Raw genomic sequence first — 25,503 nt, forward strand, 5'->3', positions numbered from 1 at the left:
GACATGGAGAAATGTGCCAGGGGTGGGGTTTGAACTGGGAACTTTCTGCACTGAAACCAAGTGCACATCACCCCTGTACTGTAAGGGTAAATGTATCACACTGATGTAATTTCCTTGGGCCATTCAAACTTGTTTGATAAGATTATGAGTTACTTAATTTGTTAGGGTAGTTTCAGCTACTTTTAAAATAGTACACTTACATGTCAATTTAGCTTTGGTGTGTTGGATCAGCACAGTCTATGCAGATCCACCTTGGATTTGCTGTGGCAACCCCACGCGCAAACAAGTGATCAGCCAAAGGGACTTACATTTATTTTTGTTATATTTACCCTTACAAATCTAGATGCCCTGAACATGGTAATTGAGTAACAGTAACATAAATTCATCATGGTGACCCAGAACATTTACATTTAGATTTACATTTACTATTACAAATCTTGATTGCCTGAACCATGGTAATTAAGTAACAGTAACGCAAACTCATCATGTTGATCCACCAAATTTACATTTAGGACACTCAGCAAAATTGTTTGTGGTTATGTTAACGCATTTTACTTGGGTGGAAATACTTTGCATAATTTTATTATGTTCACTGTGCAAGTTAGATTTTAAATTGTTGCATGTTATGTTAAAACTATATGATTTGAGTGTGTTCGCCCATAAAACTTGATTACATGTTAGACTTAGGTTCATGTAACATAACAAGACCCATGTTGTTGTGTTTTTAGTGTATTTTGCCGTGTGAACCAGGCAAGCTAAAAGTGCACAATATTGCATGTGTACACATATCGTGTCCTTACTGTTGTGGCTGGCGTGCCTGGCTGGCTTTTGTTTGTCTTCTGTTTCTGTCTTTTGGTTTTCCTTCTAGGTGGTGCGCATTTGGGACTGAGTGGTTGTGTAGCTGAGTTTATCAGGACCTCACCCTGATCACCTGAGGCTGATCACGTGCAGCTCATCAGGACTCACAGCTGTGGTGCATCTACACGGATTGGAACATGTTGGCATTTAAGTCTGGAGTGCACAGTGTGTGTTTGCCAGAGACTCGACCTTGTGACCAGACGGGTAAGATCGTCGTCTCGAGAGCCATCTCATCAGTGGATGCAGAGAACGTCCAGGTTTGATGCATGGTCTGTGAAAGAGGAGAGGGTGAGGTCTCACGCTCCTCAGCACACTTCCTGAGGTACGTTAGGTTTTGTGACTAACATTTGTACAGTCAGTAAATGTGGTGTCCCTCACACCTTATTATATTGAGCTGTTATGTTAGTCGTTTTAATCAGCTTCCACTGCAGTGAGTTTGTGAACAGGATGTTCCATGCCTGCAGGGTGGGAAGCTGATTAGTAATTAAGCCAGGAAGTGTTTGCTGTTTGTACACCTTTGAGCGGTCTCTCTGTGTGTTGAGTGTGGACTCACATGATGATTTCTTCATTCACAGACTCGGTTTGTCACGGCCACCTGGGGGGTGTCGGTGGGGTCCTTGGGTCCGAACTGGTTCTGGCTCCGGACCGTTAGCGCTGCTGGGAGCGCACCGCAATCCACCACGCCAGACCGCGCACTTTTATATTATCACATCACTGTTATGTTTATTAAACTCTGTTATCCTTTGTACCATGCTCTGCTTATTTTATACTGGGTCCTTCAAACGCTGGTCGGTTCTCCGGGCTGCGTCCGACACATAACACTTACTGTTGTGTGGGCCGCTGAAGAGGAGGTACTGCTGGCCCACCACCACCAGAGGGCACCCTGCCTGGAGTGCGGGCTCCAGGCACAAGAGGGCGCTGCCGCCTCACAAGAGCAGCCGGGGTGACAGCTGACACTCATCACCTGTGACAGCTGTCACCACTCATCTGATCTGCATCGGTATATCAGCAAGACGTCATCTCCACCTCTTTGCCGAGATATCGTTCTACCTGAAAGGTAATATCCTCAGCCTGACTGCTTGATAGAAAGCCCTTTTTTTTGTGCTTTTTGTGAGTGATAACAGACTTTTTCTCCAACGAGAGGTGGAGGTAGCTTCCCTGCCGTGCAGATTGCTGGGTGCAGACGCACCCACGTTTAATTGTGTTTTTGTTCCTCGCCAGCAGTACCAGGTCCGACACGCGGAGGCAGTGGCCACCTGGGAGTTCGGGACTTGGCGGCTCCAGTATTCCCGGGGTCTGGTGGCGGAGGAAATCGTGTGGTTCCGGTTCTGCTTTGGACAGACGTCTCCTATCTTCGAGCCTGCCCACACGACACCTTGTAATTTGACCGCTGATCTATTGTGTAATCTGTTGTGTTTGTTGTGCACGTTCGCAACAGTAAAGTGTTGTTATTTGACCTATTCCATTGTCCGTTCATTTGCGCCCCCTGTTGTGGGTCCGTGTACTTACACTTTCCCAACAGGATATCTCGGCCAACGTCATGGATCCCGAGGGGCGTCAACCGGCTGTTGAACGGCCAATGGAAGAACAGGGTGCACAGGCGCCCGCAGGAGGAATGATCGGTGAGTTGCAGCGGATCCTCACCGTTTTCACGGCTCGGTTGGATTTAATGACCGAGCAGAACGTCCTCCTTAACCGCAGGGTGGAGGCTCTCGCCGCGCAGGTGGAGGCGCGCCCTCAGGGCGCTGCTGCGGCTCTCCCTCCTGTCGATCCTGTGCGTAACAGTGACGTTCCACTGGTCGTTCAACGACCCCTCCCACCTTCCCCGGAAGCATACATAAGCCCTCCAGAGCCGTACGGAGGCTGTGTGGAGACGTGCGCGGACTTCCTTATGCAGTGTTCGCTCGTCTTCGCACAACGTCCTGTCATGTACGCGACTGATTCTAGCAAGATAGCTTATGTAATTAATCTGCTTCGCGGCAAGGCACGCGCTTGGGCTACAGCGCTTTGGGAGCAAAATTCACGGCTCCTTCTGACATATGATGGGTTTGTGAGGGAGTTCAGAACAGTGTTCGATCACCCAAATAGAGGAGAGACCGCTTCAGCCGTGCTGCTGTCAATGAGACAGGGGCGCCGGAGCGCAGCTGCTTATGCAGTCGACTTCCGCATCGCGGCTGCGAGGTCCGGCTGGAATAACACTGCCCTCCGCGCCGCCTTCGTAAACGGACTGTCGTTGGTCCTAAAGGAGCTCCTGGTGGCTAAGGACGAACCGCGGGATTTAGACGGGCTTATTGATCTCGTTATACGATTAGACAATCGGTTAGAGGAACGCCGTCGGGAGCGAGGCGAAGGACGTGACCGATACGCGCCGCCCCTCTCCCTTCCGGGTTCGAAAAGGGGCCGCCCTCCCCACGCTCCACAGCCGCAGCGCTTTGTGGGGCAACAGCTCCCCCTGTTGACGTTGTTAGGGAGACGCACAGGGCCAAAATGGGAAGGCTGATCCGTGGAGAGTGTTTTCTCTGCAGCTCAACAGAGCACACACAGAGAGACTGCCCCAAACAGCCAAAACGTCAACACTCGCCCTTAGAGACTGGGCTAAGGGGGGGTCAAGACATTCAAGTGAGACACACACAAATTGCCACACGACTCCCAGTCACAATCCTGAGCGGGGATTTAACCCTTCAAGCCCGAGCACTGGTGGACACGGGGTCAGAAGGGAATCTGCTAGACAGCAGATGGGCAAAGGAGGTAGGGCTCCCTCTGGTGGCGCTTCCTACGCCATTGCAGGTGCGGGCACTAGATGGCACCCTCCTCCCTTTACTCACACACAAGACACCACCAGTAACTCTGGTGGTGTCTGGAAACCACCGGGAGGAGATTGAGTTTTTTGTAACTCCTGCCACCTCCCGCGTGATTTGGGCATCCCATGGATGTTAAAACACAATCCCCGGATCGATTGGCCGTCTGGGGTGGTGGTTCAGTGGAGCGAAACCTGCCATCGGGTGTGTTTAGCATCCTCGGTTCCTCCCGGTTCCCAGGCTAAGGAGGAGGTCAAAGTCCCGCCCAATCTGACGGCAGTGCCAGTTGAGTACCATGATCTTGCTGACGTCTTCAGCAAGGATCTGGCACTCACCCTTCCCCCGCACCGTCCGTACGATTGTGCCATTGATTTGGTTCCAGGCGCTGAGTTCCCGTCCAGCAGGCTGTACAACCTCTCACGACCTGAGCGCGAATCAATGGAGATCTACATCCGGGACTCATTAGCTGCCGGGCTGATCCGGAACTCCACCTCCCCGATGGGGGCAGGTTTCTTTTTTGTGGGCAAGAAAGATGGCGGACTTCGTCCATGTATTGATTACAGGGGGCTGAATGAGATTACGGTTCGCAACCGATACCCGTTGCCATTATTAGATTCCGTGTTCACCCCCCTGCATGGAGCCAAAATCTTTACTAAACTGGATCTTAGAAATGCGCATCACCTGGTTCGGATCCGGAAGGGAGACGAATGGAAGACGGCATTCAACACCCCATTAGGTCACTTTGAGTACCTGGTCATGCCGTTCGGCCTCACAAACGCCCCCGCGACGTTCCAAGCATTAGTTAATGATGTCTTGCGGGATTTCCTGCACCGATTCGTCTTCGTATATCTAGACGATATACTCATCTTTTCTCCGGATCCTGAGACTCATGTCCGGCATGTACGTCAGGTCCTGCAGCGGTTGTTGGAGAACCGGCTGTTTGTGAAGGGCGAGAAGTGTGAGTTCCACCGCACCTCTTTGTCCTTCCTGGGGTTTATCATCTCCCCCAACTCCGTCGCTCCTGATCCGGCCAAGGTTGCGGCGGTGAGAGACTGGCCCCAACCCACTAGCCGTAGGAAGCTGCAACAGTTCCTCGGCTCTGCTAATTTCTACAGGAGGTTCGTTAAGGGCTACAGTCAGGTAGTTAGCCCCCTGACAGCCCTGACCTCACCAAAAGTTCCCTTCACCTGGTCGGATCGTTGCGATGCCGCGTTCAAGGAGTTGAAACGGCGCTTCTCGTCTGCACCCGTTCTGGTGCAGCCCGATCCTAGTCGCCAGTTAGTGGTTGAAGTGGACGCCTCGGACTCAGGGATAGGAGCTGTGCTTTCCCAGAGCGGGAAGACCGATAAGGTCCTTCACCCGTGTGCCTATTTTTCCCGCAGGTTGACCCCGGCCGAACGGAACTATGACGTCGGCAATCGAGAGCTCCTTGCGGTGAAAGAGGCTCTAGAAGAGTGGAGACATCTGTTGGAGGGAACGTCCGTGCCATTCACGGTTTTCACTGACCACCGGAACCTGGAGTATATCAGGACCGCCAAGCGGCTGAATCCCAGGCAAGCCCACTGGTCACTGTTCTTCGGCCGTTTTGACTTCCGGATCACCTACCGTCCCGGGACCAAGAACCAGAGATCGGATGCCTTGTCCCGGGTACATGAAGATGAAGTCAAAACGGAGTTGTCGGATCCACCGGAACCCATCATCCCGGAGTCCACTATCGTGGCCACCCTCACCTGGGACGTAGAGAGAACCGTCCGGGAGGCCCTGGCACGAAGCCCGGACCCCGGAACTGGGCCGAAGAACAGACTTTACGTCCCACCAGAAGCTAGGGCTGCAGTCCTGGACTTCTGTCACGGCTCTAAGCTCTCCTGTCATCCAGGGGTGCGAAGAACCGTGGCAGTTGTCCGGCAGCGCTTCTGGTGGGCGTCCCTAGAGGCCGACGTCCGGGATTATATCCAGGCCTGCACCACCTGCGCCAGGGGCAAGGCTGACCATCGTAGGGCTTCGGGTCTGCTCCAGCCGCTGCCCGTGCCCCATCGCCCCTGGTCCCACATCGGCCTGGATTTTGTCACGGGTCTCCCGCCGTCCCAGGGCAACACCACCATCTTCACGATAGTGGACCGATTCTCCAAGGCGGCCCACTTCGTGGCCCTCCCGAAGCTCCCGACGGCCCAGGAGACAGCGGACCTCCTGGTTCACCACGTCGTCCGGCTGCATGGGATCCCAACAGACATTGTTTCAGATCGCGGTCCCCAGTTCTCCTCGCACGTCTGGAGGAGCTTCTGCCGGGAACTGGGGGCCACAGTGAGTCTCTCATCCGGGTACCATCCCCAGACCAACGGGCAAGCAGAACGGGCCAATCAGGAGATGGAGCAGGCCCTGCGTTGCGTGACAGCCGCGCACCCGGCGGCCTGGAGTACCCATCTGGCCTGGATCGAGTATGCCCATAACAGCCAGGTGTCGTCAGCCACCGGCCTCTCCCCTTTCGAGGTATGTCTGGGGTACCAACCGCCTTTGTTTCCAGTGGTTGAGGGAGAGGTCGGTGTGCCCTCGGTCCAGGCCCACCTACGGAAGTGCCGTCGGGTGTGGCGTGCCGCCCGTTCTGCCTTGCTGAGGGCCCGGATGAGGTCAAAGGCCCATGCAGACCATCGGCGGACCCCGGCCCCTGCGTATCGGCCAGGGCAGGAGGTGTGGTTGTCGACAAAGGACATCCCCCTCAAAGTGGACTCCCCCAAGTTACAGGACCGTTACATCGGTCCCTTCAAAATCCAGAAGGTCATCAGTCCAGCCGCAGTGAGGCTTCAGCTGCTGGCCTCACTGCGGATCCATCCTGTATTTCACGTGTCCCGAATCAAACCACATCACACCTCACCCCTCTGTACTCCGGGTCCGGCACCGCCTCCTGCCCGGATCATCGATGGCGAGCCGGCTTGGACTGTGCGCCGGCTTTTGGATGTCCGTAGGATGGGCCGGGGCTTCCAGTATTTGGTGGACTGGGAGGGGTACGGACCTGAAGAACGCTCCTGGGTGAAGAGGAGCTTCATTCTGGACCCGGCCCTCCTGGCCGATTTCTACCGCCGCCACCCGGACAAGCCTGGTCGGGCGCCAGGAGGCGCCCGTTGAGGGGGGGGTCCTGTTGTGTGGGCCGCTGAAGAGGAGGTACTGCTGGCCCACCACCACCAGAGGGCACCCTGCCTGGAGTGCGGGCTCCAGGCACAAGAGGGCGCTGCCGCCTCACAAGAGCAGCCGGGGTGACAGCTGACACTCATCACCTGTGACAGCTGTCACCACTCATCTGATCTGCATCGGTATATCAGCAAGACGTCATCTCCACCTCTTTGCCGAGATAACGTTCTACCTGAAAGGTAATATCCTCAGCCTGACTGCTTGATAGAAAGCCCTTTTTTTTGTGCTTTTTGTGAGTGATAACAGACTTTTTCTCCAACGAGAGGTGGAGGTAGCTTCCCTGCCGTGCAGATTGCTGGGTGCAGACGCACCCACGTTTAATTGTGTTTTTGTTCCTCGCCAGCAGTACCAGGTCCGACACGCGGAGGCAGTGGCCACCTGGGAGTTCGGGACTTGGCGGCTCCAGTATTCCCGGGGTCTGGTGGCGGAGGAAATCGTGTGGTTCCGGTTCTGCTTTGGACAGACGTCTCCTATCTTCGAGCCTGCCCACACGACACCTTGTAATTTGACCGCTGATCTATTGTGTAATCTGTTGTGTTTGTTGTGCACGTTCGCAACACTTACGGCAGGATGAGGTCACAGAATGATGCTTTAATGGGTTTGCAAATGTACATGGAAGTGCAGTCACATCCATGATTCTTCAAAACTAAATCAATAAACATTCTGTTAACAGAAAGACCTGAAATGATCAAGGGTGTGCATGGGGTTCAGCTGGTCACCATGGCTCTGAGAAGTTGCAGGACTTGGCAACAACAGCAACACAAACAAGAACAATGTGAGAACATCAAGCCTGACTTCTTCTCAAAATGATGTGTCCTGCTGTAATGTCCTCTTCGCCTCCTCCCTCTGTGAAATGAGGAGTTGATTTGTGTCATTTCTTGCAGTAATCACACAGGAGTGACACAGAATCTCATTGACATGCAACGAGACAATCCCACCGCGACCACAAATATATCTGTGTGCCCTGCATCCAAACTCTGGCATCTGCCAGCGGTCTGCAAGCACACAATCACAAACACGCACCGCATGAACGTGCAAGACATGAAGACATTATCTGGCACACCGGAGGAAGCATTACAAACATTTCACAGATTAAAACTAAAACGACTACAGCGCTGCACGATGTGGATTTTCCTTCGCGCTGTTTGTCAGGGACACAGATCGTTTGTCGGGACCAGTGCTGTGCAGAAATGAGCTGCTGCACCGACTGGAAACTGCACCATTACTTGATAAACTCTGTGACATCTATTGAATGTAATTGTGATCTGTGCTGGGTTTTTATTTTGTTGTTGTTGTTGTTTTTTGTTTGTGAATTTAATCTCTTGCTGCAATAACTGTAATCCTTAAAAAGTTGTTTTTCAGAGCACATGACGATAACAACGAGACACATCTCAAATAGTCTGTTTTGGATGATTAGATTACATGTCAGAATGTTATAAGCATGCTTACAATTGGTCCGACTGATATCATATTTTATGTGGATATTTATGATCACCAGTCCTGCTAATCTCTGGCTTTTTGTTGAGCGGCCGTTGGAACTTTTCTGTTAACCTTTTTAGTCAATGCTAACATAGAACAGCCAGATTTATCTTATGTCTCTTTCTCAGAGTGCATGTTGATCCAAAGACCATTAAAAGCATCAGCGGGCTGAAGCACATCCTGCATACTCTGCATAGTGAGCCGTAAATTTATATTATATTCTTCTCAGGATGTAGGATTACTATGTGTCACTAAGGTTAAAAAGAAGTCAGCAGGCCACAGAGCGTTCTCTTATCGTGCACCTGTTTTATGGAATGATCTGCCTGCTGGGATAAAACAGATTCTGTGGAGTCATTCAGGTCCAAATTAAAGACTCATTTGTTTTCCCTTTCATATGGCTAACATAGGTGTATTGTGTTGTTGTTCCTCTCCTCTTTAATTGTGTTATTTCAAACTGGAGCAGGCCTCAGTCTCATTATATCAAAAATTTTGGGTTTGTTGTTGTTGAAACAAAGGGTTAGCTGCCGGCAACCACATTATTACTCTTGCTGCTTCTCTGACGGCTTATTGTTAGTGCATCTGATGCCCTGGGTGATGTAAATTCTGCACTTTTTTCCTCGTGGCTGAGTGAGTGGTTAAGGTGTGACCAGTACCACACGATGGACGGCTGATACTGGTGTTAGATATGGTTGTGGAAACCAGCGTCTTGGGTACTTCTGCTGGCGAGGAAATGAGCTTGACTTTGCAGACAATGCTGTGATCTCTGCAGAATCAAAGGATGCTCTGATTGCAACACTTGAGAAGTTGAGCAAGGAATTGGAGTGTCTGAGTTTGCAATTGTCCTGGATCAAGACTACGATTCAGGCTTTTAATGACTTCCTGAACTCAGTCATTAGAAGTGTATCTGTATGTTCTTCAGGCTTTGCAATCAAAGGAGGTGATGGTCAAGTGCTTAAAACGGGGGATCCTCAGTTCAAATCCCTCTCAGACCAGATCTCACTAGGGGTCCTTGGGCAAGGTCCTTAAACCGCAAGTTGCTCCATGAGTGCAGTTAAGCGCCTTGCATGGCAGCAACCTCACCAGTGTGTGAATGTAAGGCATCACTATAAAGTGCTTTGACCATGAAAGTACTATATCAATGCAGTGGAAGAGCTTATGGAGTCATGAGGTTGCTGGACAGGGGTGTTTTACAATGCCGATATCTTTGCAGGAGAATGACGGTTGAGGTCTCTGGGGTCCTGGCCAAAGGCAACACTTTGTCTTTGGTACTAGGATCCTTGGGTACCACTTGACAAACTTTGTATCAAAGGAGCGGTTACTTCAAAAGGAACGTATTAACCCTGTCTTTCATATTTTGCAGTGCGGCCAGCAAACTGAAGCAAAAAGGAGGAGAATCAGTGGAGTTCCCCTTTACACTGGTTGCTAGAGCAGGCAAGAAGTTTGAGCACCATTATTTTTATGAAATGGAGAAACATATTTATTACTTCACAGAAAAGAAGACCTGTGAATCCTGAAATCTTGTCGTCAATTATGCGAACATGTGAAGGAACACAACACCCTAACCAGTGATGACATATCGTGCAATCTGCAACCTCACCACCTGAGCAATATTGTAGCCACACCAACATGTTATTACAGGGATAGTGCATTGTCTACTTCATGGTGATTGGCACTAAAATTGCACGTGTCATTTTATTCTGAAAATAATACAATTTTCTGCAAAGTCAAAATAAATTTGTATGACACTGTAATCAAGCAGCTGTGAACGTGGCCACCAGACCTAGGCTTTTGGCTTAAATATACTGACAACCTCATTTCAAAACAACACATACAGTATATTGACAGCAGAGGAGCACAAATTCTCTCCTTTTCCTTTCCTTTGTCATGGTGGCCAAAACAAACAGACTGCAGACCTAATGTGGCTCACGGGCCTACTTTAAATGGACTGCATTTATATTGCACTTTTCTTTCTACATCAGATGCTCAAAGCGCTTTACAATAATGCCTCACATTCACCCCAATGTGAGGTGCTGCCATACAAGGCGCTCACTACACACTGGGAGCAACTAGTGGATTAAGGACCCAAGACCCGTAGTGATTTTCCGGTCAGGCTGAGATTTGAACCAAGGATCCTCTGGTCTCAAGCCAAACACAACCACTAGATCATCACCTCCCCTACTTTGGGAATCCCTGGTTGAGCAAGACAGAGCGAGACAGAAGAAGTCTGTTCTTCAGCTACATTCCCACAGAGCTGTGTGGACCTATAACCACATTATTTGGATTTTAAGCACAATTGCTGTTAAACAATCAGAAAATAAGAGTATTTCTTTGATTTTGTACATTTCTATGCAGAAACGATCGGTCTCTCATGGGCCCTGTTCAGTGCGTGTGCCTTGCGCAACCATCTCCCTCACACTTTTTCTTTCAAAGCTATATTCATACAAAGTTTTTTCTGCAGGGTTTGAATGGAGGTATGATTGTGTTACTTCACCTTTAGAATGTAGTCACTGTGAAATAGAAAATAGCACTTTACTCCTCTCATTTAGCACATTTTTGTGCAGAAATACCCATCTCTCTCTCTCTCTCTCTCTCTCTCTCTCTCTCTCTCTCTCTCTCTCTCTCTCTCTCTCTCTCTCTCTCTCTCTCTCTCTCTCTCTCTCTCTCTCTCTCTGACTGACAACCAACCACATGCTTCTAATCCATCACCAATTCAGCAGCATGGTAGCTTAGTAGTCAGCACTGTTGCCTCCCAGCAAGAAGGTCCTGGGATCACTTCCCACCTGGTCCTTTCTGTGTGGAGTTTGCATGTTTCCCCTGTCTGTGTGAGTTTCGTCCCACTATCAAAAAACATGCTTATTTGGGGTCTGCTCCTTTCTCTGCATCTGTCCAAGGCAGCGCCTCTACATCTGGAGTTGGTCCCTGGGTGTCAGACTTTGGCTGCCCCTGCTCCTAGTGATTGGATTTCATTGTATGTACTCATCAGTGTTCAATGACAATATCACAAAGCATCCAGTGTGTGGATGACACATCCATGGAATATTAAATAGACAAAAGAAATTTGCTGTTTTTATTGAACGGATGCATTAAAGATCACCAGAGGGTTTGATTTCATTATATGCAATTTTATTTTGATGGGTTACAAACTGCAGCAAGTGGCCTCATTCATTCATTTATGTGTTCCTTCAGTGCATATTAGAGGATACAGTCAGGTACATAAATAATTGGATAGTGCAAGTTTTTGTGACTTTGCCTCTGTATCCCACCACAGTGGTGTTTAAATGAAAAAAAATCAAGATGTGTTTGAAATGTACAATTTCAGATTTAATTCAAACGGTTTGAGAAAAATAATGCATGAACCGTTTTGGAATTACAACCATTTTAATATACAGCCTTTCATCAAAAAGATAATTGTCTATACTTGACTGAAAATCATTTGCAGTCAGTGGCTGCCTGAATGCTTTAAGTCTAGAACTAATGGAGACCACCAATTTGCCGACTCCCTTGAAATGCTTTCCCAGGCCTTTACTGCAGCCTCCTTCATTTTCATGGGTCCTTTTTCCCTCAGTTTTGTCTTCAGTAAGATTGACTGTCTGCCTGACTGACTTCCTGACTGCCTGACTTGGCCACTGAAGAATATTCTGTTTCTTTTCTTTGAGAAGCTCTTGTGTTGCTTCGGCAGTATAGTTTGGGTCATTATCCATATGCAATGTGAAGCACCATCATCAGTTTGGTAGCATTTGGCTGAATCTGAGCAGATATAAACCTAAATACTACAAAATTCATTATGCTACTTCCATCAGCAGTCACATCATCAGTAAACCCCAGTGACACAGTTAACACTGACTCCATGTGGTGTACTTCAGATCATGAGCCTTTCTGGTACATGTCCATGTTGTTCTCGTCCCATCAATCTGGTATAGGTTCATCTTGGATGTATCCAGTGGTGGGCACAGCTAACCAAAAAGTTAGCTTCGTTATCTTTTATAAAGCTAAACCGATAAATCACCCAAAAATTTATCGGAAGCTACAGCTAACAGATAACTTATTGCTTCTGCTTACAATTACTAACAAGATGATTTTGAATTTTAACACCATGATCACTTCTGATAGCATCAAAGGCTACCACACATACACACACACACACACAATTATTCCTTAACAGAATACAGCAGTTCTGCAGTCTTGGAAAATAAAGCAGTTTTGACTTATGGTTTTGATTTTAAATCATCAAATTAATCTGGATATAATAACTCCATTAATGTCAATTCTGTCATTTCTGCAAAGTTAAAATATAACACCTTATACCTCATACCTTTTAATTTTAACCATAAGTTAAAACTGTATGCCTCTGGATGACTTGGGTGATATGGCCAGTGCATCAGTATGGGATCAAAAGAAATGGTCTTCTTTCTTTTGTTTTTTGTTTAGTTTTGTTTTTTTCTTTTCTGTGACCAGTTCTCCTTTGCTTACAGAGGATAGAGCTGTTTCTCCTGGAACTAGCTCTTCTCTGTTTGCAGAGGATAGAACTGTACATCTACTACAAAACAGTCCGCTGATGGTTTTCAACGTTATCTGAAAAGTTAATCCGGTTATGAAAACATTAGCTTCGATAATTATGGGTTAACGGATTAGCAGAACTGTGCCCACCACTGGATGTATCTGTCTAAAGAATCTTGTTCCAGAAGGGGGCAGGTTTATTTTGATGTTCTCTGGCAAAATCATATTTTGTTTTCCAATTCTTCGGTGTTCCCAGTATTTTGCACCTCATCCTGTACTCTTGTCAGAAACGTCTCTAGATTGTAGACTTTGTCAGTGACATGCCTGCCTCCTCCAGTGTTCTTGTCTTTGCTCGGTGTTCTGACAAGGTTTTTCTTCACCAGGAAAAAACTGGCATTATTGCCTTTGTCCTCTTTGGTCTTCCAGGCCTTTTGGTATTGTTTACCTCAATAGCGTGTTTGTTCTTTTTAACAATTCCATGGATGAACAAGGGGAACAGGCCACACCTGACCATGAAACTGCATGCCATTCACTTATGCAATTACTTGTGACCATGAAAATGAAAGCACTGCATATAAAAAAACGCCTGTAATTCCTAAACAGTTAATGCAGGTTTTTTGTTAAACATTTGAAATTCATTCTGAACATATAGGCACATCCTGACTACTTTATTTCAAATTCATTCTGATGGGGTGGAGGCAGTTTAACAAAAACTGTCACTGTCCAAGTACCTGACTGCACATAGGCTTTACTAAGGCCTAGAAATTAAAACAACTGTAGTAAATGCACACATGAATGAAAACCTCAGTGTCTACTGTGCTTGTAGTTGTAAAAAGGCACCAAAGGGGAGTCGGTGTGAAGGCCACACAAGAACCTAAACATTATCTCCGTGGTGGGGTGCCGAACAGGGGAGAATAAGGAGAAGGATTTTAGGGGCCTATGACTGACAGGGGCCCAGAGAGGCCCCTAATAAACAAAATAATATGGAGGGGGGGCCCACAAAGATTTAATTTCATGGGGCCCAAATTCCCTGGCAGCACCCCTGTCTCCGTGTGCTGGTTTTTGTGCAGAAACCAAACAGACAAAGAGAAAATCAGTGTAAAACAAAGACTCCCCAAGGTGGAAAGATATTGAAAATGAAATGAGTGAAAGCATATGGCCGAGTGGAATCTGATGTGAAGTGTTTCAGATTTCTGCCGATATGCACAGCATTAACATTCAGTTCGAGTGTGTAATGTTTCCTGGTTCCATATTTGTCTGCCACTGACTCTAAACCATTACAGCATGCTGCTCCTCACCATTTCCTTTGGGTCACTGGGCAGATAGAGAGCAGGCGAGTGTGTATCCATGCAAATGTACAAACTTAAATTACCACACTATATGCATTGAGAAGTCAGAGCTCCATAGTTTTCTTCAGTCTTCTGTTTGTCTGCTTCCTCCTTATGTTCCTCACTGTCTCTCTCTGCAACATCCATATTGCTCGCACCTGCCTGATCTGTCGCTTTGTCCTCCTCTCCTTCCTTTATCAGTGTGCAGATGAGCATCTCCTCCTTCTCCTCTCCCACTGTTTTCCATCTGCTGCACCAGTCAATACCTCCAAGCTGCTACCCCTAACCAAATCCTAGCAAGTCGTCTTCTTTTCCATACAAATGAAGTCATCAGCAGACATGTGAAGGCATGTAAGTGTAAAAATGTGACATAAAGCACAACTGGTGAAAGAGATATATTGATGCATTGCATCAATGACAGTTCAGCAATGTGAACATGGAACATTTTAAAAAAGCTTACATGGTAAAATGTACTCTTTATAATGTACAACATGTAAAGTTTAAATACTTGGGCTGGACAATACATTTATCTCCCATTATGATACATATACAGTGGGGCAAAAAAAGTATTTAGTCAGTCCCTGATTGTGCAGGTTTTCCTACTTAGAAAGATGAGAGAGGTCTGTAATTTTCAACATAGGTACACTTCAACTATGAGAGACAAAATGAGGAAAAAAATACAGGAAATTACATTGTAGGATTTTTAAAGAATTTATTTGTAAATTCTGGTGGAAAATATGTATTTGGTCAATAACAAAAGTTCAACTCAATACTTTGTAACATAATCTTTGTTGGCAATGACAGAGGTTAAACGTTTCCTGTAAGTCTTCACCAGGTTTGCACACATTGTAGCTGGTATTTTGGCCCATTCCTCCATGCAGATCTCCTCTAGAGCAGCGATGTTTTGGGGCTGTCGCTGGGCAACATGGACTTTCAACTCCCTCAACAAATTTTCTATGGGGTTGAGGTCTGGAGACTGGTTTGGCCACTCCAGGACCTTGAAATGCTTTTTTATGGAGCCACTCCTTCGTTGCCCGAGCGGTGTGTTTGGGATCATTGTCATGCTGGAAGACCCAGCCATGTTCCATCTTCAGTGCTCTCACTGATGGAAGGAGGTTTTGGCTTAAAATCTCACGATACATGGGCACGTTCATTCTTCCCTTAACACAGATCAGTCGTCCTGTCCCCTTTGCAGAAAAAAAGCCCCAAAGCATGATGTTTCCACCCCCATGCTTCACAGTAGATATGGTGTTCTTGGAATGCAACTCAGCATTCGTCTTCCTCCAAACACGACGAGTTGAATTTTTACCAAAATGTTCTATTTTGGTTTCATCTGACCACATGATATTCTCCCAATCCTCTTCTGGATCATCCATATGCTCTCTGGCAAACTTTACACAGCCTGGACATGTACTGGTTTAAGCAGGGGGACTCGCTTGGCACTGCAGGATTTGAGTCCCTCTCTGCGTAGTATGTAGCCTCGTTACTTTGGTCCCAGCTCTCTGCAGGTCCTTCATCGTGTCCCTCCATGTAGTTGTGGGATTTTTGTTCACTGTTCTCAATATCATTTTGACCCCATGGGATGACATCTTGCGTGGAGCCCCAGATCGAGGGAGATTATCAATGGTCTTGTATGTCTTCCATTTTCTTACAATTGCTCCCACAGTTGATTTATTTACACCCGGCTGCTTGACTATTGTAGATTCACTCTTCCCAGCCTGGTGCAGGTCTACAATTTTCTTCCTGTGTCCTTCAACAGCTCTTTGGGGTTGGCCGTGGTTGAGTTTGGAGTCTGACTGTTTGAGGCTGTGGATAGGTGTCTTTTATACAGATAACGAGTTCCAACAGGTGCCACTAATACAGGTAACAGGTGGAGGACAGAAAAGCTTCTTAAAGAAGAAGTTACAGATCTGTGACAGCCAGAAATCTGGCTTGTTTGTGGGTGACCAAATACTTATTTTCCACCATGGTTTACAATTAAATTCTTTAAAAATCCTACAATGTGATTTTCTGGATTTTTTTTCTCATTTTGTCTCTCATAGTTGAAGTGTACCTATGTTGAAAATTACAGACCTCTTGCATCCTTCTAAGTAGGAGAACATGCACAATCAGGGGCTGACTAAATACATTTTTACCCCCACTGTAATTGGGTGCAAATTCGACATGTGCATATAATGAGTCTACAAGTGTTGCAGTGAATTGGTACATCGTGATGTCTACCATGGTGCATCAGGTAGATGAACTCTCCTTGCTACCTTGGATAAAAAGTAAAAAAAAATTCATGCTTGGCATGAAAAGTGTACATGCACCCAGAGTAACCACTTTTGTCCAGTAGACATTTGGCTCTCAAATGGTTGGAATAGAATAGAATAGAATAGAATAGAATAGAATAGAATAGAATAGAATAGAATAGAAACGTTATTGCCAGATTGTCTGGCAATAACGGCAAAACCCGACATTAAAGCACAACAGATAATATTATGAATGAAAGGACCTAAATAAACAAGTGATAAACTCATGATAAATATAAATACGCAAATATAAATACCAGACATACTGATTTACTGGTTTACTGGCTGCTACTGTTCCTCTCCTTCCTGTCGTCTGTCTTCCTGTTACTCCTCCTCCCCCTGAGTGAGGAGTTGTACAGTCTGATGGTCTGAGGGACAAAGGAGTTTTTCAATCTGTTGGTCCTGCACTTGGGAAGGAGCAGTCTGTGGCTGAAGAGGCTCCTCTGGTTGTTGATGACGGTGTGTAGAGGGTGACTGGCATCGTCCATAATGTCCAGCAGTTTGTTCAGTGTTCTGTTCTCTGTCACCGTCACCAGAGAGTCCAGCTTCATGCCAACCACAGAGACAGCCCACCTGATTAGTTTGTGCAGCCTGGATGTGTCCTTCTTGGATGTGCTGCCACCCCGAGCACACCACAGTGTAAAAGAGGACGCAGGCCACCACAGACTGGTAGAACATCCACAGGAGTTTCCTGCAGATGTTAAATGACCACAGCCTCCTCTGAAAGTACAGTCTGCTCTGTCCCTTCCTGTTCAGGTGGTTGGTGTGGGTTGTCCAGTCCAGTGTGCTGTCCAGCCACAGCCCAAAGTACTTGTAGGAATCCACAGCCTCCACCTCAGCTCAGCAGCACCCGCTACCGTTTGGTTGGAACAGAGACTGTAGATCAATACGTGCTTTCACTTTTGAATCACCAAACACCAAAAAAGTCCCCAGTGACACCAGGAAAAGTAGCTAGATTTGTCGCTAGTTGCTTTTGAGAAAATAAGTTGCCAAGAGGGTTTGGAAAGTCACCAGATTTAGTGAGAAAGTCACCAAATTGGCAACACTAATTAAAGTCTGAGTCTTTGAGGGGAAAAGATACAGGATATCCAGTTTGTCAACAAATGTGTGAGAAAATTATTGAAATGTTTAAAAACAATATTCCTCAAAGAAAGACTTGCATACCTCTCCCTCTACAGGGCATAATATCATTCAACAATTCATAGAATCTGGAAGAATTTCAGTGCAGAAAGGGAGAGGGTGAAAGCCTAAATGGACACTCGTGATATCCGATCCCTCAGATGGCACTGCATCAAGAACCATCATTCATCAGTGGCTGATATAACCACATGGGAAACGGACTGCTTTAGGAAACCTTTGTCATACACGACAGTACATCGTTTCATTTACTAATGCCACTTAAAGCTTTACTGTGCAACAAAGAAACCTTTTGTTAATCTTGTCCAGAAGCAGGATCTCTACAATTCTCTGGAACTGTAAACATCTGGGGTCACCAACCAAACGGTCCCCCTAAAAATATGCCCCCTTGATGATGCGGTTCATGGATTAACACCTCGTTTCTGCTTCAAACTGCCTCCAGTCATCATCTATCCCAGCGACAGATATCTGAAGCTTTTGTGCAACAATCATTTCCACATAAATTCAGCATTATTTCATCATAAAAGATGGCGGAAGAGATCAGAGCACCATGGCTAAAATGAGCTGCTAGCTGATGCGTTCACTGCGCGTCGGACATTTCAAAGCGTCACAGAATTTTGCCTCGTTTCTGCTTATAACTGACTTTAGAATGATTTAAGAGGTTTTACCTTTATCATCTGATGGTTAATAATCACATTAATCTATTTGATTGCTTTGGGTGAAGAGACTCTGTCTCAGACGTGCTGCTGTAGTCCGAAATGACGCGCAGATGCCAAAGGTGGACCACTTTTTAGGGGTGGGCCGTTCAGTCTGCGACACCAGGTTAGACCATCACAAAGTGGAAACATGTATTGTGGTCAGACAAAATATTGTCTATATGTGTATATTTTTCCATTTACAAATGGATGCACAACAGACAAACATTGGGGACTGCTGCCATAAGCTCCACATTTTACACTTTTTTTTTCTGACACGTTTTATGAGCAACAGCTACAGAGCAATTGAGAAACACAGTAGTATTTCAGATCTTTACTGCTGCCCATCTGCACCAGCACATCACCTCCACTGTGTTCTTTCCTGCCATAAACCAACAAGCAATTAGATGGAGTATCCTGTGTTTGGTGAAATGGGCAGGTGGGGAGAACAGAGGGGAAGTCGTGAGTTAACGTGTGAATTCAGAACCATTACCTGGCTGCAGTATTGACAGCACGGCTCACAACATGGCCTTGACACTGAGGTACCATTACAGCTCGATTGATCGGCCTGCACTTAAGTTCAAATCCCACCTTGTTGCACAAGCCATCGTGTCAGGATCCAGTGACCATGAAATATACGAGTGTTTGTGGATCCCTGTGTGTGTGCCAAGAAATTTCATCTATTTTTGAGTCTCTGTCTTTGTCTCCTGTGGAATTTTCTCTCAGCCTTCCTCACCTCACCCTGTCTGGGGTAAGAGTCCCAAATAGGGCTGAACGATATGTTCCAACATCATCGTCATCATCATGTGTCACAATGCAGGACGTGCAACTTTTTTGTTGCTTGATTAAAAAGAAAAACAAACATTTTTTAACGTTATTTGCATACAAGGAGGTTTTTGTTGTGAAGCGACATGCAGACGCCGCGGGTCAAGTTAACCGCAAACTTAGCCTCTTTCACCTCAACACTTTTTCATGTGTTAAAACAGTTGGCCAATGACACTGGGGAGCCCAGCTCCATTACTCTGCACAAACACCTGAACAACTAACAGCCTCTCACATCTGCACAATTCAAAGCTGCCTTTTTTAAAGTCTTTAACTGCCCCCACCCCAACAAGCAAAACAGCAGAGAAGCAGATGTAGGCTGTTTTGTATTTTATGGCAAAAGGAAGCGCACACACACACACACACACACACACACACACACACACACACACACACACACACACACACACACACACACACACATTAACAGGCTAATAAACATTAGCTCCTGCCCTGCCCGGCCCACGATTTAGTCTTTACAAGTTTGTCCTTTATTACGGAGCCAAGCAGCAGCACGGGTCCACATAGATCAGCGTGGGCCTGCACACTCTAATAACACAATAAAAGGCCATTAAAAGTCAGTGTCCCTCAGCACTGCAAGATGGATGGAAAGGTAGAAAAACAAAAGCGATGCTTTCAGGCCGAAGCACATCTCTCCCATGTTTTTGTTTTTTCCCCTCTCCGCTCAAGACAAACTACGTATCTGCAATATTGATGCCTTTCTCCTGCTGCTACTCCTCTTTTATTCGTGCTGGCTGCAGTTCCCCTTTTTGTGATAAAAAAGTAAACGCTGTGATTTGAAATGTGACGCACAGTTCTTTATGCACTCTTTGCTCACTCAGTGAGCTCTGTCTTCTCAGCTGATCTGGATTTTATAAGGTCTGCACAGCAGCGGCAAGCTGTGGGAATGGTTTCACAAGCACAGATACACATTTTCACGTTTGATTTAAGCTGTGACACACAAATGCAAATGCACAATTTCGTTCGAACACCATGGATTATTTACTGCCAGAAAGGAAACTATTATTGCCAGAGCTATCAGCAGAGTGGAGCAGGAAGCTCATTGGGGTAAGGACTTGGACTACCAGTAATGTAGACCTGGGTTTGATTCTCAGTCACTCTACCTGTATGTCATTGGACAAAACATATCACCCACCTAGTTGTAAATGGGTACTGGCCGTTACTTGGAAAGTATCTGGCATTAGACTAGCATCCTGTCCACAGGGAATCATACACTCTCATCTTATTCACTCTGCAGGACCTGGGAATAAGCACCAGCACCAATGGACCTCAAGACACATGTAGACCTATGTACTTCCTCTTCCTTGATTTAAAGCTAAAGATCAACACTGCAACCACAACTCCATTATGGTGATGTATAGACAGGCATGTGAGAGTCAAATAAAGAAAAATGTTTAAAATGTCCGAGGGTCAAGAGGCCTTGGTTGGGGAGCCTGGGGGGGGGGGGGGGCTGAAGGGGTTATCCATGCTAATGCTACCCAGAACCATTTTCTGCAGTGAATTTGCAAGGAGAGATAGGGCGGATGGAGGCAGCTGGTTATCCAACTATTTACAAGCTGGACAAAATCTGTCTTCACATGCCAGCAATTTGTGTGCCGTGTGGGAGAGTTTTTTCGAAAACCGAACAGGAACAGACTCAAACCTAACATGGCTGAAATGATCCTTTTTTAAAATTAAAACCTTTGAAGCCCCCAACACAACTATGTACGTACAACTATGGTCGTAACAGTCCCTAGTTGCACAAGCATTTCCCAATTTATATCTCTATTACATGCAGTATTTTATGATGCCACATATTATTAATGTCTTTATACAAAAATATAGTCAGTTTCAAGATGCACATACAATCTTTAACATACATAATAGTACCTGACTGTTTTACTGTTCCATGCAAGTTAAAGATTGTCCAGCAGATGTCACCACATTTAATTGTATCAAATACTTCAAAACACTGAAAATTTCAATACAATTGCTTCATACTAATTCAGTGGCCCAAAATGCTTCGGTTTCTCCGTCACTAATAATCAGCAATAAAATGCATCAGCGACCAGCAATTATTATTGCATGCACACGGATAGACTTACAATCATGAATACTTGATAACCAGAAGGCTAATAAATGTGCGACATGTCCTTTTAACACTAAGAAAATATAAACTTTATTGATCTCACAGAGGAGAAATTCACATGTTACATCAGCTCTTAAAAAAACACAAAAGATGGATGCAAGTAGAGGAAAATGTTCATCAAACAGTGTGTGCAAGGATAAGCAATAATAATAATACTTGTAACAGTACAAGACATAAGAAAATGAGGTAGAAATAGAATATGTTAACGTACTGAACACAGAAGCAGAGTGACTCGCCTGGCTCTCACAAAACGTCCAGTCCAACGGCTACCTGATGTCTGCTTTTCTGTCAATGTTCCTGGCACCCAGATCACCAGTTTTGTCACTTTCTAGTATCTTTCTGCAGATTTTGACCCATTTTGACTCATTTTGCTTGCTGTAATTACAAAGCAAGCTTTTTGTTGTTGTTGTTTTTTAAAGGCTTTACAGTAATTCACACCCATTTACAGTAGCACTATATAAACATGTATGAGGTCTGTTAGAAAAGTATCCAAAAAGTATTTTTTTTTGCAAAAACCTGATGGATTTTGAATCATATGTGCTTGCATGAGCCAACCTTGAACCTTCGTGCGCATGTGAGAATTTTTTCACGCCTGTCGATTGCGTCAGTTGCTGGCAAGCAGCATTTGTGTGAGGTTGTGTGTTGTGCTCTCGGCGGATTTTCATTGCAAGGAAAATGACGGAACGACTGGAGCAGCGCTACTGCATCAAATTTTGCCAGAAACTGGGTGACAGCCAGGTGGAAACCATTCGGAAGATTTAGACGGCTTTCGATGGCTTTTCAGTCGTGTGACTATCCGAGAAATTGGGGACGAGGTGGGCATCATTTTTCAGAGTCCAGCATGTCCTGTGAGACTTCAACATGAAGGCGCTTTTGCTCCGCCGTCAGCAGCTTCGGCATGAATTTTGCCGCCACTCTTTTCATGGCCAAATCTTCTGTCACAGTGGAATGTGCCAAAAAAGTGTTTATATCCACCTCTTCTGCAATTTCTCGGATAGTCACACGATGGTCCCGCATCACCACAGTGTTCACTTTAGAAATTATCTGGTCATTTCAGCATGTTGATGGTCGACCGGAGTGTGACTTGCTCTCCACCGTTGTGTGGACGTCTTTAAACCAGTTGTACCGCTCCTTAATCTGTGTGATGCCCATAGGATCGTCCCCAAAAGCCGTCTGAATCTTCTGAATGGTTTCCACCTGGCTGTCACACAGTTTCTGGCAAAATTTGATGCAGTAGCGCTGCTCCAGTCATTCCGTCATTTTCCTTGCAATGAAAAACCACCGAGAGCACAACACACGGCCTCACACAAATGTTGCTTGCCAGCAAATGACGCAATCGGCAGGTGTGAAAAAATTCACACATGCGCACGAAGGTTCAAGGTTGGCTCATGCAAGCACATATGATTCAAATCCATCAGGTTTTTGCAAAAAAAAAGGTTGGATACTTTTCTAACAAACCTCGTATGTAAGTCCCTTTGGCTGTTCCCTTGTTTGCACTCAGGGTCACCACAGCAAATCCGAGGTGGCACAAGTTTGACGCCGGATGCTCTTCCTGACGCAACTCCACATTACATGAAAAAATGAGGCCGGGGTGGGATTTGAACCGAGACCCTGCTACACTGAAACCAAGCACACTAACCACTTGGCAACCACCCCTGCAGCACTCATACACAGTAAAATCACCAGTGTTAAATTAACACTCTCAGTGAACATATGGACCATATATATATATATATATATATATATATATATATATATATATATGTTAATTTAACACTGTCAGTGTTTGTTTTACACTGGTGATATAACTGTGTAAACATATAATTTTCGTAAATTGTTTATTACGACATCTAATGTGCGCTTTCAAAGCAGACTGACTTATAGCACAGGCAAAACACTGGCAGAAATTTAAAAATGCGTCAACATGCAAAAACAACCCAGTCTCACGGCAAGTCGTGATTCAGCACCACAAAATATACAGCAATCTATTGGTTTGTGATATTGTGAAGAAAAGTGCCTCATTTTCGTCAAGGCAGCACAAATTCATTCTAATTCATTCTGTGATGGCTGCACGAAATTAAAAGTGAAGCGGGGGGGTCAGGTGGTTATGGTTAGGGTAATAGTGAGTTTTAAAAAAAAACCCTGTCACAAAAATTTGACTCATTTCATCACCGGAGCACAAAAAAAATGTGAGACTGGGCTGTGCAAGAATGTACAGTTCTCACATGCCTGTATAGAGGCCATGTCAGGTCTGGGAGTGTGTGCTGATGCTATGCATCCCCACACCCACCACACTACAGAACAAACTTGGGTCAGACTTGAGCCATCCAGGCAACTGATCCATTCCCACCTCTCAAAAGATACCACCTACTGTATCTGCTGCAGCCAGGTGAAACATGAGTGTGTCCTAACTAACTACTAAATTTCTCAACACTCAGGGACCTGCATGCTCAATCAAGATCAGACCGTCATGGCTGATGTTAATGCATCCCAAAGTCATTCCAGCGGAGCCTAAGGATCCTCTGAAGAGACCTAGTACCAAAGACATCTAGTCATCACCTCACATCAGTGGTTAGTGTCCAAGTCTCACAACCACACAGTAAGACAGGAAGATCAGGACCCTCAACATGTGAACCTTCAATCACCTCTGTCCAAACATAAAAGCTCTTCCCAGGTGTCTTCTGACATCAAAGGCAACGGGACCCAGAGACATGAGTGTGACTGAAAGTCCCTGACAAGTTCAATACTTTCATGTGAAGTACAGAGGTACAATAATAAAAACTGTCACTGTTCAAATACTTACAGATCTGACTATACATGTATGTATGTATGTATTGTGTGACAGCTATAAATATATTGTTTTAGGCTCTATGTGTCTGTCTATCTGTGTTTGAACAAAAAAGCTTTGATCCTATTTGGACCAAATATAGTAGTATGAATGAGGACCAGCCAAGCGATCTGATTTCAAGAAAATGTCATTGTGATGTTATATGGGCATATGGGTGAGTAATGGGCATTGAAAAATATCCAGTCATGCAAATATTTACAGCAAACAACTGTAATATTTAATCACGTCACTTCCTCCTTCTATGGTGTACAATACCCACCAAAGTTTGGACCCATGACCCCATTCAGTTGAACAGGAATGTACGTCCAGACTTTTTATGGGTGTAAGTGTCAAGTGTCTGTCATGTGTGCCGAATGAGTTAATGCATTCACAAGAGAAGTATCTGCACCTTACAACCCTAAAATGCAATCAGCTCATTTGCATGAGGGGATACCTGTGGTATAAGTGTCAAGTCTCTACCATGTATTGTTTACAAGTTATCACATACAAAAGTGAAAACAGGTCATCCATATTAATATGTGAAAATAAAACAAGCAACCCAAAATGCAATCATCCTATTTACTCCACAGGTTGCATCTATGTATGGTATAAGTGTCAAGAGTCAACCATGAATTAGCTATTACAAGATGCAAACATATGCACCAAACAAGTATAAATGTAAACAGCTCCTCTACACCCTGTGGGCTACCTATCATATATATCATGTGTCTCCCATGTATGTTAATTAGTTATTAACTTCAGAAAATAAGTAATTTTGTCCTTCTTAATATGCAAATTTATGCAGCAAACACCTCGACAATATAAAATCACGCTATCTACTCTCCACAAAGCACCGATGGTGTAAGTATCAAGTGTCGATCATGGTTTGTCACCCAGCTATCACGAGCACACACAAAGAAAGCATGATGATGATGACACCATCCTACGCACACTGTGCACCAAAAAAGCTGTTGTTGATTTTCCTTCTTTTATACTTTTCCTTCCTTTATTTTGAGCTTTTGTTCTTTTCACTCAGAGAAGATTAGATTGAAGAACAGCAGCAGGTGGCGAGGAAGAACGCACAATGTAAACCTAATAATGAAACGGTATCCACACACATCCTCACTAATCCCTGATTCTCACTCAACAAAGAGAAACAGAGAGGGTCAAAGCATGCATTTGTGACCCCTTCTCTTTGTGTTTCGATGGCGAATGGTGGCCCGCAAGCGAGCAGATTCAGGCTCCAAGCCCAACAGCCATTCATTGTCATTTGTGTCCAAATTATGATAAATGGAAAATAAACATCCTTGATGCGGGACATGCTTTGGTTTTTCTACCAGGCTGTCTGCGATCGTAGCCATGCTGCTCGGGAAGAAAACTGATGCATTACAAAAGCGATGAAATGAAACATGCACCCGCACCCCCTCGCTCTCCAGATG

The 25,503-nt window shown here is 45.5% G+C and overlaps 1 protein-coding gene across 3 annotated transcripts in view; it reads right to left on the reverse strand.

The window, feature by feature from the left end:
• Nucleotides 1-25,503, reverse strand: part of LOC117507333 (chemokine-like protein TAFA-4) — a 218,096-nt gene that overhangs the window by 173,280 nt on the left and 19,313 nt on the right. The window contains exon 1 of one of the 3 annotated variants that reach the window (XM_034167178.1): nt 7,635-7,821. The exons of the other annotated variants lie outside the window; for them this stretch is intronic. The gene's annotated coding sequence lies outside the window, so the exon portion shown is untranslated. Of the gene's footprint in view, nt 1-7,634; nt 7,822-25,503 lie in introns of those variants that run through there. 3 annotated transcript variants of the gene reach the window in all.

The sequence above is a fragment of the Thalassophryne amazonica genome, chromosome 3 (genome assembly GCF_902500255.1).
Source record: "Thalassophryne amazonica chromosome 3, fThaAma1.1, whole genome shotgun sequence".
Taxonomy (NCBI): Eukaryota; Metazoa; Chordata; class Actinopteri; order Batrachoidiformes; family Batrachoididae; genus Thalassophryne; species Thalassophryne amazonica.